Source organism: Bos grunniens, chromosome 7, assembly GCF_055505025.1.
Source record: "Bos grunniens cultivar Pamir isolate PY7600 chromosome 7, Bosgru_T2T1.0, whole genome shotgun sequence".
In the NCBI taxonomy this organism is placed as follows: domain Eukaryota; kingdom Metazoa; phylum Chordata; class Mammalia; order Artiodactyla; family Bovidae; genus Bos; species Bos grunniens.
The window spans coordinates 78,761,221-78,770,995 of NC_141171.1; the positions used below are offsets into that span (position 1 = coordinate 78,761,221).

General features: G+C 37.3%; 1 long non-coding RNA gene across 1 annotated transcript in view; it reads left to right on the forward strand.

The window, feature by feature from the left end:
- Nucleotides 1-9,244, forward strand: part of LOC147369858 (uncharacterized) — a 190,782-nt gene extending 181,538 nt beyond the window's left edge. The window contains exon 3 of the long non-coding RNA XR_015168000.1: nt 6,946-9,244. This is a non-coding gene — a long non-coding RNA (uncharacterized LOC147369858). The remainder of the gene's footprint in view (nt 1-6,945) is intronic.
- The last annotated feature ends 531 nt before the right edge of the window (nt 9,245-9,775 follow it).

Sequence of the window (9,775 nt, forward strand, 5' to 3'; positions counted from 1 at the left end):
TTCATCTAATGCTTCAGTATTCCCAGGGATTCACATTATGCCTGGCATGAATAAACACTTGTTGAATGAGTGAATGAGTAAACTTCACCCTGGGTTTGAGCCCCTTAAGCTAGGTATGGGATAATATAATTGACATATAAAGGTGGCTGCATTTATCCCAAGTTATAGAAAAGAAATATTAGACATTATGTTTTCTTTTTCGATGAACATTAGACATGGAATTAACTTTAATAACTTTATATAAAAATTGCTATGATATATCCATGGGGCAGAGTGGGAAACCTACATAATGGGCTGTTGACAGAGGCCCCCCACTCCTTTTTCTTCCTTGAACATATTGAGACATATTATTGCTTTTTGCATATGCTTTGTTAAATGGATTTGCAGAATATATTGCCAATTTTTAACTAAACAGATTCTTACAAAGAAACTGCAGATTGATGATAGCAAAACACTAATGATAGAAACATAAGTGAGCAATTGAAAATGAAAGAACCGACACTTCCTGTTTTAGAACATCATCTTCAAAAGCCGCAAAATGAGGTAAAATACAAACACGCCAGTAATGACCATCTAATCACATTTGACTGAAAAATTGGTGCCCACAAATTGAATTTATCAAGAATAATATCTGATGTAAGGATTTATATTTATTTTTGTCTAGGATCAACTTTGCACCAAGTGTGGGCTGTGCCTTGAAACATTAGCTAATGTAGAATGAAGCCATCACAATTAACAAGACATTTAAAAACTAACCATGTGGAACTTGAAGGCAAACTCTATAGAGTTGTTTCCAGGATATTAAAAGGCACACAGTGCTTATTCCAGTACTTAACAAAATTGTATTATACTTAATGATTATATGTAGGAGTCTATTTTAAGGTTTCTTAATAGCAAGAATTAAAAAGCCACATATTTGTTCTTTCTGCTACTGCAGAAATAACTGAAATAACATAAAAAAATAATATAGAACACAAACTGAAATATATTTGTTAATAAATACTGTAAAATGCATAGAAAATATGAATAAATAGTTGGAGATACAACCATCATTTTGAATTATGGAATGTGGAATTTATCTATGCAGTTGAATAAATATTCAGATTTATAATTTTTTCAAATAATGTAATTACCTAATTTTTCATTCCACAATATATACAAATATAATATTTTTAAGTCAATATAAAGAAAGGTGTTCCCATGAAGTTATTTTTCTATTGCACAGCTTCTCTAATACAAATTATGTTTTGCAGAAAACTATAGGATTATTTCAGTAAGTGGAATATTGATGGCTAGCCTTGTTGACTAGAATAGAAAAGATTACCAGATTAAGATTGTGGAAAAGGCATCAGATATGAAGTTCATACACCAGCTCATTGAGGGGTAAACGAAAAATTCCTATTTTAATACAGGTTATCAACAATACAGCTAATTTTATAAAAGCAAAACTATTAAAGATGAGTCTTTGTCTACCATACAATGAAATGGAGATTGATTATAAAGACTTTTGTCCCTTATAGAGATTCTCAGATTCTCTCTTGTCAAAGTTCTTAAAAGTATTATTGAACTCAAAGATGAGTTACATGTTAGTGTGCTAATTAGTAAGTATATATTTGAAAAAGGCACACTTAAACAGTCTCTGATAATATTTTCACAATGAGTGTGAAAGAAGTGCGTATTTTTAAAAACTTATGCTGTGGAAAAGCATTTTAAAATACAATGTTTGGAAAACTTTACATTGAAAGGCAATTTCATTGCCAAAAACAATGCATGTCACATTAAAAACAAACAGAATACAACCCAAAACACTCATGTCTGAGCACTTGAAAATTTGGAAATAGCCTTTTTTCAAACCTATTTTAACCCTCCAAATAGTGTTTTTAAGTTGAATTTTTAACTAATCTTTACATTTTAATAAAAATAACACTTTATTGCTAGTTTGCAGGAATAGCTGAATGACATTAAAGAAGACTGAAATTTATGAGCTACACTTAAGCCAAAAAATTACCCTTACATAATTGGTGGATGAGATTGAAAAATGAATATCATGATTTAGTAAGCACAGTCAGTGACCTGTGAGGTTTCCTTTTTATCAATGACAATGATTAAGAACACATGTTAGGAATTAAAAAACAAAACAAAACTGAACTTGAAACTAGACCTGTGAATCACTGTAACACAAACTGCATATTCACTTTGCCCTCACTAGAATATATACTAAAAAACACCATGATGACGTGTGCCAAGTCACTTCAGTTGTGTCTCACTCTGCCCCGTCGAGGACTGTAGCCTGCCAGGTTCTTCTGTCCATGAGATTCTCCAGGCAAGAACACTGAAATTGGTTGCCATTCTCTCCTCCAGGGTATCTTCCGGACTGAGGGATCAAACCTGCATCTTTTATGTCTCCTACATTGGCAGGCGGGTTCTTTACCACTAGAGCCACCTGGGAAGCCCAGGATGATAATAATATTCCTGTACTTCGAGACTCAAATACAGGAACAAACAACAAATAGAAAAAGTATTAAAGGAGTCAATCCACAAACAAAGCCTTTGTTTTCCTAACATCCAAATATAACTGTCTCCTCATTCTCCAAATTCTAATCAAACATTAAAAAAATACAATGCCTGTTTGTCAAAATAATACTAATATATTCAATATAGATAAAAATAATAATGACTACTCTCAATATATTTGAGAAACAGCATATATATAATAATATGACATTTCATGCTTATCTCACCATTTTCTATTTTTGTAAGTTTATACTGTATATAATTTGATGCAGTTTTAAATATATATAATGTATATTTAAGTAAGAATTTCTTGGATTCATGATCAACCACTTTCTTTTGTGAAGACTGCTCCATTTAAGAGCTTGAGAGGCCAGTGGAATGAGAGTTCTGTGCATGGGCAGTAGCAGAAGATGGTCGCGTAAAGCATAGCTTCTAGAGTCAGACAGCTCTGTGTTTGAAGATCAAGCCAGCTCTGTGTATCCCAGTTGCTTCTATTCTCCAAACCCCAGTTTCTGTTTCTGTCAAATGGAGATAAAATTGCTTACTTCAGATTGTTACAATGAGAGGTATATTATATAAAACACAGAGCACAGTAGTCATACCTCATAAGAGTGTAATACATTAAAAAAAATTTTTAAGGCAACATCATAGCTTGCATAGACTGTACAAAGAAGTGACAACATGTCTTGGACCTATTTGTTCTGAGCAGATAAGAATTTATCTTTACATACGATCAAGAATGGTAGCACCAGCATTGCTTATAATTGTACGGAAACTGGAAACTGAGTGTCATAGTTGAAAAGAGTATACAATTTGTATTTTATTCATCTAAGTATATAGTATATGAAATGAAAACAAATGTACTAACATGGATAAATTGCAAAAATGCAATTGGAGGTTTTTTCTTTTAAACAAAATTGTACAATATAACAATACATAAAAAAATTTTGTAAACTTGACAGACTATTGGTGCCTATAGAATGAAGGTATAAAGACATGCTTGGGAAAGATAGGTACCGTATTCTGGGGAATGATTCTCTTAGTGTGTGGAAAAGGAATGAACTTCAACAGCCTTTCTAAGATTTTGGTCCTTAATTTTGTTGAGAAACATGAAAAAGTTCATTGTATTCCTCTTTCTACCTTTTTATTGCCATAGTTTGCCTGATTTTTTTTTTAAAGCAAAGAGAGAAAAATATTTGTATGAAAAAAAGTGAATGGCCAAACCTTTGAGACTGCTGCCTTAAAGAGAAGAGAGGGAGGGAAGGAGGAAGGAAGAAATAAAAAATATTTTGAATAAAAATAATTTGCTTGACATTTTCCTTCAAAAGGCATTTTGAACAAGGAAGCCAAAAAAAAAAAAAAGGTGGTGGGGGGGCGGGTGGGAAGCACGCGTGGTTAAGGGGCTGGCATTGAATGCTTAATTAGTCCATTTTTGACACAAGGACATGTTTAACATCTTGAAAATCCAGGTAACTTTCTTTATGTGAAGTCTGAGTGAGAAAAGGGAAAGCATTGTTAGTCTCTAGATCTTTTCTTCTTTTTATTTTAATAAGAAATGGTATCATCGTAGGCAGACAATTTGATGTCATATTTTTCTATGATATTTTCACAGTGCGCACCAGGGCGCCTGTACTCTGCAGCTATATGACATGCAGAGATTTTTTTTTTTTCCCCTTCACATCAGAGCCTCAAAAAACAAGCTGTACGGCATCAGGCACAAAGACTATCAATAAACATTCCATCTTTTCATTTTCTCCCTTGTTATTTAATAAAGAAAAGTCAGAGCCATGATTTTTGACTGTCCAATAGCAATCTTTCAGAAATGATTTCTCGTGGGACTTTGATGACCAGGAGTCCTCCCACCTTCAGCCTCTCTGCCTGACTCCCCCCAAGGATGGACAGGAAGCCTCTCTAGGGAATGCAGTTCACAAACTTGCCCAGTACAGTCACTGGCCTCTGTCCTGATCAGATTGCCTACAACTTGCAGGAATATCTGGCACCTGTGTGTGTCCTCTTCCTGGCTGCACACATTGATGTTCCCTCCTAGGCTTTGCTATCGTAGGAGTGGCTTGCCTACATACCTGGCAAAATGCTGGCCACTCCTGTTAGCATACCAGCAATGCAGCCTGGGTTGCTAGGGAGCTGCCCTTGAGCATCCCTTGATCTATTTTTAAATTTCCATGCTTGTTTCCTCTGTGAAAGGAAGGAGAGAATAATATGGCTTGGCTTTCTCCTCTCTTAAGAAACAAAGTAACCAACAAGGCTAAGACCTGTTGTGAAGTTAAAAAGCATTTGCTAATTAAGCCTCAGAATGTTAGGGTATTTGTGCCCATCTAGTTTCTGCTTAATTAATTTCCAGATAAGGCAGCATCTCAGAAGAGGTAGAAGCCAGTGTCTTTAAGAAGCATAGGTGAAATGTGCTGGTCCTTTTTTTTCTTTTTTAAAAATCTATTATGAAGCTCTTGAAATACTGTTCTTCCAAGCATTTAATGATAAACCATTGTGAGGCACCCAGGTCCCCCCACCATGGGTAATAAATGAGAAATTTGGAGGGCTATTGAACAGTGAGTTTTCACAGCTGATACACAGAAAAGTATTTAGCACAGGTGTTTTGGTAACTGTGAAATACTGGGGAAATTCAGTCTTCTCTGACACTTGATTCACTGTCTTGTGTGGGATGGAGTCTTATGGAACTTGCAAAATATCTGTAATATAAATAAAAGAAGAAGGAGGACAAATTTAGCTTTTCACAGAACTCCAAAAATTGTTCCTTGTATGGAAAAGTCTTCCTTCTTGGCCATTGGTAACTAGCAGTTTTCTTAGTAATTTTTTTCCCTGTTAAAATGAATCCAATTTCAAATGTTGTTAGTGAATTTTTAAAAGGATGTGTTATATGCATGCAGGTGTGGAGAAATCTGGTGGAATAACAAGTGTGCTAGCCTCCATGTGTCAGAATATTTTTTTTTTTTTGAGTCTTTAAGAAAAGTTTTTTCTCTCCTTCTCCATGGCCAGTTTCAACACTCCACAGCAGCTGATCAACAAGGTTAGGAGCTGTTTGCTCTTCAGATTACAATGCTAGAAATAAGTACAGTTTCTAGAATCTATAGTAACATTCCAAGATTACCATTTGGGAAGTTGGGAGCTTGGATATCATGGTTTCTCTGTACATCAGTGAAGGGTTCAGTTAGTCTGAAATTTGAGATAATGGTCTATATAAAATTCCATGAAATCTCTTGTCTTCTCTTTTACAATCTTAATCTTATTAAGTCTGTTTTTTTTTTTTTTTTAACCAGATGAGATATTGTTTAAAAAAATGCATCTGTAGGAACAATTATATAGAAACCACTAGAATTACAGTGGAATTTCTTCATTTAAAGCCCACAGTTAATTTCTAACATCTGTTGATAACTTTCTGGGGACCAGTCATTTTTCTAAATTCTTCATTGCCCTTAAAGAAATCCTATAAAGGAGATGCTACTGTTGTTCTCATTTTTAGAATGGAAACAACTTCTTTTTCCTGAGAAGAAGTTATGCGTCTTAGGTCATTCAGACACAGGGATATCAGATTACAGAACCTGTACTCTTACCTACTACTATCCTATGTGATCTCACTTTTTTGGACGAATATCACCTGTGATTGATGTTAGCTGGAATTTTTTAAAGTTTCTCATTCAACAAATTCAAGACATCTACCAATATATATCCTGAGAGGTTGCACATGGGTTGGATCACTCTTCAGACATTAGCCATCAGCAAAGCAATTTTAATCCTGGCCCCTCTAGTGACTACCTGAATTTGGACGAGTTATCAAAGCTCCATTCCCCTATCTGTAAAATGTTGAGATTACCTCCCTCCCTTGGTTCAAGGATTAAGTGAGATGCTATAGGTGAAAAACTTAATAAACAGTAGCTTAAAATTAAGATTTACACTGTCAAAAGTGTAACTTAGAAACTGTAATCACAAATTATCCTATAACTTTAGGAGTCTTATTCTTCCAAGTTGAAGGATACACATAGTGTAAAGGTCTGAGCACCAAGGCTCGCTTTCATATTTTTAGTAACTTGTGTAAAAGCGTAGCTCTAGCCTTTGAAGGAAGAAACCAGAAGGCAGGACATGTGATCACTGCAAACTGTCAGGACAAATGGAGTGTACTTTCCTTTGTCCATGTCCTCAGTGTTTTGGTGGGTAATGATGTTCTTGGAGAGACAAGAATTGCTCCTTGTTGTCATGTTTTGTTTTGTTTTATATGGCTGTAAAATCCTTTGATACAAAATGAAATATCGGTGGCAAAGGATTGAGTTTAATTTTTTTGAGTATGCTGGCATGGCTTGGAAGCCAGGGACTTTGACATTCTGAATTCTCATCCTAATGACTTACCATTTGTGGAATAGGACCACAAGCTAAATATGATCATCTTGTTGTGTTCTGTAGGTGCAGACCTATAAGGAGAAGAGGGGAACAGAGGATGAGATGGTGGATAGCATCATTGACTCAGTGGACATGAGTTTAACCAAACTCCCGGAGACAGTGAAGGTCAGGGAAGCCTGATGTGCTGCAGTTCATGGGGTCACAAAGAATTGGACACAACTTAGTGACTGAACAATCAAGTATCATTCCTCATCTTGAATAGTGCAGACACTGCAATGTTACTGGCTCCAAAGATGAACTAAGAATGAGCTAAGAGAATCTCTTTCATTTACTGAGTCCCTACTACATCCTCAAAACACTAGGCACACAGTGTCAAGTCCTATGCAGCAGATACTGCCCGTACTGAGTATACAGACACCAATTGGCTCACTTGCATGAAAAATCAAGCAGGTGAACAGGACCACGAGTGCCGGAATTGTTCTCTAAGAATATTCCTGAGGGAAGTTGGGGAAGCTGGGATGGACTTTTTTATTTTCTTTCCAGGAAATTCCTGTTATTAATTCCCTTCTCCCCTTTGGCTTGCAAACCAATTGAGAAGTAAATCTAGGAAATGAGATAGCATAGAACTTGTCAACTTCATTACAGTAAAGCACGATTGGAGAGTGTGACTTAGACTGAGGACCATGATGGATTTCTCCCAGCCCCCTGCCCTGTTGGCCTGCCCAAATGAACCCATTTGGGTTCCTTGGTCTCTGACACAGGACCCAGACTGCAGCTGGTTCAGCTCCCCTGGCTGGGGCATGGGGCAATGCTCCCAAGGATGGCTCACCAGACAGAAAAGAAAATAGGTGACTAGCTTCATAGAGAGCCTGGAGAGGAATATGAATGTGCAATTTTCCTCTTACCACAAAGTTAAGTCCCTCTGCCATTCCTGAAGGCAAGTGAAAAATAGGGTTGGAAAAAAGGGTGGGCACTCACCTCCACCCAGGAGGCCGAAAGACTGTGTGTCTTGGCTCACAAAAGAAACACATTTCAAGGAGAAAATCTGTTCCCCTGACAATGCTCCTTTGAGCTGAATCACGCAAGACCAAGAGGAGCCTGAAGAAGAAGAAAGGGAAAAGTGTTTCAGACAGATGACATAGCACGTGCAAAGAAGGAGATAAAAGGGCCTAGTGTGAGATACAGGTGAATAAAGAGAAGAAAATAGATGTGTTTGTAGGTTTCTGTGTACTGCTCCCAATGTACTTCACTATCAGTATTTCCTTTTGATCTTTGTAATAACACTGTGAGAGAAAATTTTGATAGCGTTTGATATTCTTAGTTTATATGGCATCCATGATTGAATGAGGTAAGTCATATAAAGCACTCCACGCAGTGTCTAAAGGACAATTGACAAATACTAGCTTCTGTAAGTTACCACTATGATGCTATTTGTTACTATTGCTGTGGTTCTTGTTGTTAGCGCTGTTGTTAGTGCCAAGGTCCCATGGCTACAAAGTGCCATCATTAGTGACACAGCTGGTAGGTGGTATAGCTGGTGAATCTTGCTGCAAGTAAGTAGTAGAAGTGGGACTCAGTGACATGGTGTCTAAGAGAGTCCAGGGACTTAATAAGCACTCCTAAAAGCTGTGAAAGGCTGTGAGTTTGCCCTATTACATGAACAAGCTGGCCTGTGACTGTTTCATAGGTCCTGGTTCACAAGACTTCTAACTCAGAAAAAAATAACTTTATGACTCATGGCACAGGAGAAAGCAAGGGCTAGACTCTCCCATTTGTTCTTCTTGGTCCCAGCTCCCCCAAGGTCAATGTGGGGTGACCTATGGGGTTGTACTCAGAGAGTGCTTGCACCACAGCTGAGAAATACAAAGCTTCAAAACCCCCTGATTTCATGAAGAGTTGAAACTTCCTGACCTTTACCTGGAGGGGAGATGTTATCTTTATTATTCTGACCAGGAGACAAATCTGCCTCTGTCCCCTGAGAAAGACAGGATCTCCATCGTTTAATGCTGTTTGCTGTACAAACAGCTTGGGAAATTACAGTATAGAGCAACAACCAAAAAATGGATATAAAACATGCAGAAACAGGGAAGAGTCTCTCAACAAGCATGTTGACAGAAAGTTACTCTTAGATTTTGGGAATTAGTCATTTAATAGTACCCAGAGAAAGCATTATTGTTGTTGTTCAGTCACTAAGTCATGTCCGACTCTTTGCAACCCATGTACTTGCAGCATGCCAGGCTCCTCTGTCCTTCATTATCTCCTGGAGTTTGCTGAAATTCATGTCCATTCAGCCAGTGATGCTATCTAACCATATCATCCTCTGCCACCTGCTTCCTCCTCTCACCTTCAATCTTTCCCAGCATCAGATCTTTTCCAATGCAGTTCTTCCCATCTGGTGGCCAAAGTATTGGAGCTTCAACTTCAACATCAGTCCTTCCAATGAATATTCAGGTTTGATTTCCTTTAGGATTGACCGGTTTGATCTTCCTACTGTCCAAGGGACTCTCAAGAGTATTCTCCAGCACCACAACTTGAAAGCACCAATTCTTCAGCACTTTGTGGTCCAACTCCTACTCGATGCAAATAATAAAGAGGTCATAGTAGTTAACTTTGGTAAACAGATTTCATTCACCAGAAACTTCCTTACAACTCTTCCCTTAAAGTACTTGCAAAAGAGAAGGGGACTTTTCCAGGGAGAAACCCAGCAGAATCTAAGATCCCTCAGACCATGGATTCTCAGAATCCCATAGGAACCAGAGCCCTTCAGTGCTTGAAAGGAAGCATCAGCACCTTGTGCATCACATGCTCCAAAAGTGATGATGGAGGAGTATATATTACAAGATGGAAACTTGGTCTAAAAGTGAAAAACAGAGGACTACAGAGGAGCGGATAT